At 40.9% G+C, this 8,322-nt stretch overlaps 1 long non-coding RNA gene across 1 annotated transcript; it reads left to right on the top strand.

Moving 5' to 3' along the window:
* Window positions 1–1,990: 1,990 nt before the first annotated feature.
* Window positions 1,991–8,322, top strand: LOC134423484 (uncharacterized). Its single transcript, XR_010029138.1, has 3 exons — window positions 1,991–2,095; window positions 2,481–2,742; window positions 8,213–8,322. It is a non-coding gene; the product is annotated as an uncharacterized LOC134423484 (long non-coding RNA).

The raw sequence follows: 8,322 nt of genomic DNA, 5'->3' as shown, positions 1-8,322 counted from the left end.
ATATGGACCAAAATGTGATTTCCTTAGTGTGGGTGAGAGCAAATGGAGAGAGCAGAGCTCCTTTACCTTGCTAGGAAAATGGTCCAATGGCAACCACAGTGCTGGAAAAGGGTGTTGTGTGCATGCAAGGAAGCTGAATGATGAGGTGGGGAGCAGTGTGTGTGATAAGGAGCAGGTGGTCAATAGTCAGTTCGAGGTACATCAAAAAAATATCAATTTGTAATGTGTAGAAAACACTGTTTTGTCATTCCTTTTAGGCTTTAAACCTAATCCTGGTTTAGCTAATTTAATAGACCATATTCTTAGGGGACCCTGTAAGCAGTTTCCTGTGCTCCTACTATAAAGAAGAGATGTAATCTAGCTGCAAATGCTCACTGAGGAGTCCTAGTGTCGTAAGAGAACTCTCTGCTGGCTATTGGCAAGCCAAATGTGGGTGTACACTTCTGGTACCTTCTTACAGCTCTGCAGAGACCACATAACAGTGATGTGAGAAGAAAGAAGGTCCCTGCCTACCACACTGCACTTATCATCTGTCGTAATGGGGCCAACTGAGGATGGTATATTCCAGAAGCAATGAGCATGGGCATGTGAGAGTAAATTACATGGTAATTTCAGTGTCCCAGCTGCCCCAGTGCAGCTGCCAGAGATGTACTTGTGTGCTGTGGCAGCAGTGAGGTAGCCTGAAGCTGTGAGCTGCCTCAGACAAACCATGTGGGGAGCTGGTGTCCCAGCTCTTTCCCAAAATGTGTTTTAGGAAGCTCACACATTACCAGCTCCAAACTGTGCCAGGAATCCCACAGAACCGGAGGCTTCCATCACAGCTCTTCCCACCTTCTATAGCAAAGAGGATGGGACCTAGGGAGCTTTTTGCTGCTTTTATACCTGTCCCAGAGTACTGTTTGGAGAGGGTGGAAGTAACAGTGTGAAAAATATTCCCACTCTCTTATTTTGATGTTTGTTTGTTTCTCTCTTGCTCAGTAGGGAAGTTATTTGGTAACACAACTCTCCTGAATCCACCCAATGGAACTGCTTTAAGGTGAGCTACTTTAAATACTTTTTATAGGAGGAATGCAGATTATGCAATGACAAATATATATATCATCATCAGGTACTGTAAAGCTATTGGTGGCAAAAGGCAAGATTTTAGCACCTCTACTTCATTCAAATGTATTTCAGATTGTTGAGATACTTCATTTCTGAGAGAATTTTCTATAGGTGTAGGTGCACACTCCATTAACAAATCTGTTACACACACATTCTCAAGGCTCTGGTAAGCACATTAAACAGAACAATGTACAGAAAAGTGGACTTCCCAGAAAATAAGATAAAGATACAATAGCATAAATATGAGTAAGTGGGCTCTGTGTGTCCAATAGGTTTTAAAGCTACTCAAAACCACATATTTTCAGATGTCACAAAGATACATTTGCATAGCTGTCATATAAAGAGATTAATAGAATTTCTGTCTAAAAATATTTTTAAAATATATAGGCGCAAATATTTTCTATTATTATTATTGCTTCATTTTCCCTGAGTTCTGGAGTGCAAGTATGAATTTACATTTGCAGAGATGGTTCACTGCCCATGCTTATAGCAGAGCAGGAACTACCAGTTATATTGAGTCCAGAAGCTGAGCATTTCTGTTAGGCCTGAAAAGTAGTGTGTGTTAATTTAGGCACTGCCCCTTAGGAATGTGGCGGATAAAATGAAACTTCATTGGAGGCCACCAGCTTGGCTTGCAGGTGGGGAAGCACCTGCCTTTCAAAAGACATCATTTCAAAACACCCTGTGACACCCATTTGCAGTCAGCAGAAAATGGATGATGTGTTGTTCTCCACTATCACATAGGTTGCCCTAATTCAGTGAAGCATCCCTATTCCCATGTGGAGGCACTCTTACTCCTCCAAACTGTAATCTCACTTTGTCCTGAATATTATTTATATTCCCTCTCCATAGGTTTGAGTGAGTAATAGGAACAGAGAGAGACAGAGCCATCTTGTGGAAGATCACTTCACTATCGTGCAGTTTGAGTGCCAGGCACTTCAGAAGCTAATTCTGGAGACCTTATTTTTGCAATGAGAGACCTCAATTACAAGTGAGTGTCCTATAATATTTATACAGTTTTGTCAGTTTCTGCACAAAGCAAGTTAACTGAGCAGGGAATGATACTATTCCAACATTTGCCTGCTGGCACTTGATATGTGTGAACAGCATGTTTTTCGCCCCATCTTGAACTACATAATCAGCAGTTTCTTCTCTTCTTTCCATATTGCTTCTGAGCACAATTTAGATATTAAATATATATCTTGATTTGCTTTGTAACAGACTGCAAATGAAGCCTCACTGCCTCATCTTGGAAATGTGCAGTGAAAGTAGAGTTGAAAATAATATTTTTCCCTTCATGCTTACTGCTTTCAGTTGAATAATTGCACAATTCTTACAGACTACAGAAAACATTAAAAAGCTGTTCTCATCTACAGGTTCCAGCCTGAGATGTGCAAAATGCTGGTAATGAAGCTGCAAACCATGTGAAAGCAGAGACGAGATCCTTTGTGTAGCAGAGAGGGACTCCCGCTTCAAGCAGAAGAAAGAGAGCAGAGGGCATCTTTCTGATAAGAGCAGATGATGTGGGTCTAGGAAGGTCTGAGCTCTTGATAAAGTGGAAATGAAAGTGGTGCCTGATGTTCCAGCTTCCCCTCCTGAGTTAAGGGGATGAGCTGCACTTTTCAACCCCTGTATGAGGTAAGGGTCAGCGATTAGCACAAGACTGCCTGGTACCTTAAATGCTGTAGTCAACAGGTGCTCTGAGGGTATCACATTTCCAGTTAATCGGAGGTGTTGGTCCTTTAAAATATGCTTGATTTCTTTATCAATGGGAAAATTAGCTTTGGTCTAAATTCTTTAAAGATGTCGCTTTTTTACCCTGCCTTAAATTTGCAAAAGATTTGTGAGATATGAAATAGGGGAGATCAAAATTAATTCAGTCTCATAGGATCTTTTCATAGATCAATAATAAATTTATGTATAGAGATTTTGTTTTGTTGCATCCAGAATCACTGCATACCTTTATTTCTTTAAGGAAATGAGCACAGTGTTTGGGATTTTCATCTGTTTTGCTTTTCCCCATCAGCAGTCCTTGTTATATTTCAGTATTTCAATACTCAATTCAAAGTCAATTATATATGGAGGATGTATCTCTATGATGTGTCACACTCAGGGTTTAGGAATGGATTGAATTGAAGGGATTGATAGAATGAATTGAAAGGATTGATAGAATGAATTGATAGAATGAATTGAAGAGATTGATAGAAAGAATTGAAGGGAATTCCCCTCCCTTGCCCAGCTGGCCATGCTGGGCCTGAGGTGCCCCAGGACAGGGCTGGCCCTCCTGGCTGCCAGGGCACTGCTGACTGACATTCCACTTTCCAATGACCAGGACCCCCAGGTCCCCTTCTGTGGCTCTGCTCTCCAGCCTCTCATTCCCCAGTCTGTCCCTACACCCAGGGTTGTCCCATCCCAGGTGCAGAATTCAGCTCTTCATACAACTGGTGGTTGTCCAGCCCTCTAAATTGTCAAGGTCTCCCTGCACGGCTAATCTGCCTGTAAAGGAGTCACCAGCTCCTCCCAGTTTAGTACCACTGGCAAATTTATTTAGTATCCCTTTGAGTCCTGCGTCCAAGTCATTTAAGGAAATGGATGAGTCAGCCCTGAGCAGACCTGCTCCATCAGTAACTCTGGTCTAGGAAGCAGCATTCCCTTCCACTTGATGGGCTACTGCTCAGCAATGCTAAAGGACCCAGTTCTTCGGGCACAGATCCTCTCCCAAACAATGACTGCTGTAACTGAAAATATCCCAACTCTCCCAGCTGCTTTCATATGTAGACTGTCTTTCAAAACAGTTGAAAACAAAGGATAATGCTACATTGCACTCTGACTTTTTATGATCTTTCATTAGAAACTCAGAGTGTGTGTGTGTGTGTTAAGCTGTAAATGTCATTACCTATTTCTCATGAATATTTCAGATTCCAAAATTTACAGGCTATTGTTCTCATAAGCTAAACATGTTATTTCTGGATAGATGAGTAATGAATGATACAGGAAGCCTCAGTAAGATGAAATACATCTATTCTAAGTGCGAAGTACTGTGTAGCCTGCTTTTGCCTTTTTATTATTTTTTTTTACTGTAATAGTCAGAGGTGAAAAATGATGTAACATTTGATTTAAGTTTGGTTATTTGCCTGTGTGATTTACAGATGCCATAATATTTCTTTAGTTTTTGTCAGATGTCAAGGTACCTGAACAGCTGGTAAATGTTAATGTCTTAAAGATAACTGGTTTACTGTGCATATATTTTCAGTTGATGCACTAGAAGGTGATCCAAGAAGAACTATAGTAAAGATGGAGGGGAAAGCAGTCTTTGTCTCCCTGCACATGAACAACAGAGCAATTCAGAGCAAATAGGGTCCAGCTCTGTCCCTGTTGCCATCTGAAAAGGGACAGCAGGTCTGTGATGCTGTGTTGAGCCAGTGGCTGTGGCCAAGAGCACCCAGGGATGTTGGAAGGAGCACTCAGGAGGTGCTCACTGCCTGGAGGCTGAGGGTGGGGGACTGATGCTGGGTGGGCCAAGGGAAAGGAGCTGGATGGATCCTGCTCTGCTCTGAACAAAGTCCAACAAATTGGCAGTGGCAAGTTTTGTCACCCAGGGAAGGCACTCAGATACTGTTCAGTGGTATCATGCAGTTCACAAATATAAAACTGCTTTCACTGAATACAGGGAAAGTAAGAATGAGTCATGATGAGTGCTCTGCATTATTCTGATGTGTATTGTGGGTTTCTTCAAACTTGTACATTGCTGCCTGAGTGAATGCAGCTTTATGTCAAGGAAGCCTTTAAAATGGTCTTTAAAGCTGGAAGAGGGAAAAGGAAAGTGCTGGCACAGGTGAGATAACGTCAGATGCAGAGATTTAAATTGTCACAGTAACAGTCTGGAGTAGGATGGCTTACTTTTTCAGGGCTCACTTGATGGCCAGAGAGAATTTCTATTCTTCTGTCCTGAAGAGAGAGAGAGGGGTTTTAGAGAGATGTGATACGGAAGAAAAGCGTGATGCAGACCCTGAGAAGAATCAGGGTGCCAAGAAATTTTAGGGGTAGGGCTTGCTGTTCCAAGCTGGATAGGATATATGTATGTAGAGTGTATATATGGAACTCTCCTTTGGCTTTCCACCACGACATTGATGCTTTCCATCACTGGGTGAAAGAATAGCAAATTCTTTCTTTTGTGAACTGCTTTAAATGTCTGCTGTCATGGTGCAGTGCAGGATAAATCCTGTGAGAGCCCATCTGAGCTTGCTCAGGCAGTGAAACACTAACTGTGATGGGATGGGAAGGAGTGAGTTGTCAGATTTTATTCTGGGAGAGGTAAAACCCCAGTCCATTGCTGATGCCACATTGTAAACACCAGATCCTGAGAAAGGGCTGTGGAGCAGAGCCACCAGGCCAAGTGATGGGACATGAGCTGTGCCAGAAGAATGGGCAGGGCAAAGGCTGAGTTTTCAATGGTGTGGAACACACTGTTGGAGGAAGTGCCTTTCAGTAACACAAAACGTATTATAATCCAAAATTCTGTTTTCTGTAGCATTTCAGTTGTATATTAAAAACAGTAAATTACTCTGATAGAGTGTGATGTTCAAGGGTCTAAGCATTCTTTCTGAATTTCTGTTTCTAACTGATACTTGGGAATGGCACATCAACACAGTGGGTACTGTTTTATTGTAAGATTATCTGAGTTATTTATATCCTGAAAAAATACTGAGGCTTCATCCACTTTTTGTTTCAATCCTAGTGTCTCTGTGCTTTGATTTTATGACTGGTATGGCATTTTGTAGTTAAAATTCTTCCTTTTTCTGTAATATTTGCAATAATGGTGGCGCCTTCATCTACTGATGGCATTAGTATCAGTTGATACTTTTTTATTCACCTGTCAAATCAGCTCATTGTAACCTGAGATTTGATAACCACAGAGAAATCTATTATTTTTATAATGCTCTTATTCCATAAAGGGTGCTGTAATTTTCTCAGGATAATTAGGGAAATAGATCATAAAATCTCAAAGATTTTGGCATCACATTACTAAGTTTCTCATGTGCCCTTGGTTCACCACTTCCCTCTGATATCCTGACTGTGGAAGAAGTGAATAGAAAATTCCAATTACCTTCCTAAGGTCAAGATTTCCAAATGGAAGTTTAGCACAAAATTGATTGCAGATAAATCTAGGATCCTTTTGGCTCTGTTGCCATACAGCATCATGTACGTCATCCAGTGTCCCATGCTTTGAGTTATAGATTACTGCCTCAGAGTTCCCTATGCACACATGCAGATGTGTCCTATGAATCATCTATTTCCTTCTACAGATTTGTCCAAGAGAGGTTGCTGAGCCAAGGCAGAGGTGGTGTCATTGCTGTGGATATATCTGGGGATTTCTGAACCCCCCCAGGATCCACTGTGGTAAAACTGAAGAGAAGCTGGGAACACTTTTCCTCCACATTCTGTCTCACCAGATACTCCCAAATCACTTCTAAAGAGCACCTGTGTAAGAGAAGAAATTCCCCAAATAGCAGGAGTTTTACATACATTTTCAGGGGAATGAGTTAGAAGAAAAGCTGCCACCTCACAGTGTCTCTTCTCCCAGTGGAGAAGCTTGTGCTCACTGCCACACTGCTGGTGTAACAAATGGAGTCCAGAGATAGGGTACACCTGCCCAGATTTCAACCCAGGAATTCACTCAACCACTCTGCCTCTCTTCTGCATATGATTGAGGGAATTGTTTTGCAGTCAAATAAAATAATTTATTTAAATGCAATGATACCAGCTAATGGCATGGTAAGGGCAAACGGTGTGCAGGACTGATCTGTGTAAATGCTGCTGTGAATTTTTTCAGTCCACCACACCTTGTGAGTGAGGAAAACATGTTGCCCGGAGTAGGCAATTATTGCATCTTGGGTGTTACGGGCAGGAGGTTTCTTTGGGTCCAAATGAGTATGCACTACAGTTTTTTAATTCTTACAGCAGCCTTCACCCAGCAATGTTCTCTCCAAAGAGCTTTGTGTGCAAGGTGAGATCAGCAGTACCTTGCACTAATGACTGAGATTTTACCATTTTAGGGAAATTATGTCAGCATGGACATGGGGAAAAATCCTAAAATGAGGTATCAATAATTAAGCTGTTAGGCAGATGTGTGGTCATGCTTCACTGTACTTGTACACACTTATCAATCAGTTCCTGGATTCTCAAAGTTGTTAGCCAGAAACAACCAAATGTTTTTGAAACTGGGGCAAGTTACTTACATTGGTGATACTGAACATGTAACTTATTAATGTGGATCAATAGATAGTTTTAATAAATCTCCATCTTATTTCCTCTTCTACTTTCACAATTTAAATTCTTGAACCTGGACTACAAGAATTGTTTGCTTAGTGCCAACAGCTAACATCACTGCTAACCTGAAATATATTGACAGGGGTCTTTCTTCTGAAAGAATCATATATGGTGCTGAATAGCTGCCTACTATAGGGAAAAAAAAACCAAGTTAGACAATTTTCAGACCTTTGGTACACGCTAATTATGGTATGAATTGTGTGAATTTCATTTGTACTTGCGTATTTATATATATCTCATTAATTTGTTACAAAGAGGGAAAAAATCATTACTGTAGAGTCAAATTGCCTGTAAATGACTTAAGGAATATGTTAATGATCCTGCTCCAAATGAATAATTATAACACAGGTGCACTTGAGATGTGATCATTTAACTGACAGCACACAGCTTCTAATGTCTTGAATATCCATGATAATGGTGATGTCATAGCAGCCAGTTAAAATAATCGCTCACATCCTCCGTTTAATACACAGGAGAACTGTGGGTATAATTCCCATATAGAGCTATTGCCTTGCTTATTTAAGGAATGGTTAATTTATAAACAAATCAAGAAGTCACTCTGCATTGATTTTTACTGCAATATGTTTCCAGTAAAATGTCACGCCATTGTCTCCCGTAGAAAATAAACATTGATGGCAGAAAGGCATCACTGCATCAATTTGATGTACAGAGTAAAAGGACTTAGCTCAAAATATCTGAGTTTGATAAATATATGAATTGCACTTCATCCGCTTTGCTGCTAATATCCAGCTAAACCATTGTGTTTGTTGTTTTAAAGGTGCCTGTAGCTCAGTTCCCTCTGAAGCTGATGCCTGTGAGAATCAGGGATGTGTGCTCTGACATGCACAAAATAGCCCCAGTCTACAGATGTGTTGTCTCATTAAGGTG

The sequence above is a fragment of the Melospiza melodia genome, chromosome 12, assembly GCF_035770615.1.
Source record: "Melospiza melodia melodia isolate bMelMel2 chromosome 12, bMelMel2.pri, whole genome shotgun sequence".
Taxonomy (NCBI): Eukaryota; Metazoa; Chordata; class Aves; order Passeriformes; family Passerellidae; genus Melospiza; species Melospiza melodia.
This window is presented reverse-complemented; position numbering and strand designations above follow the sequence as displayed.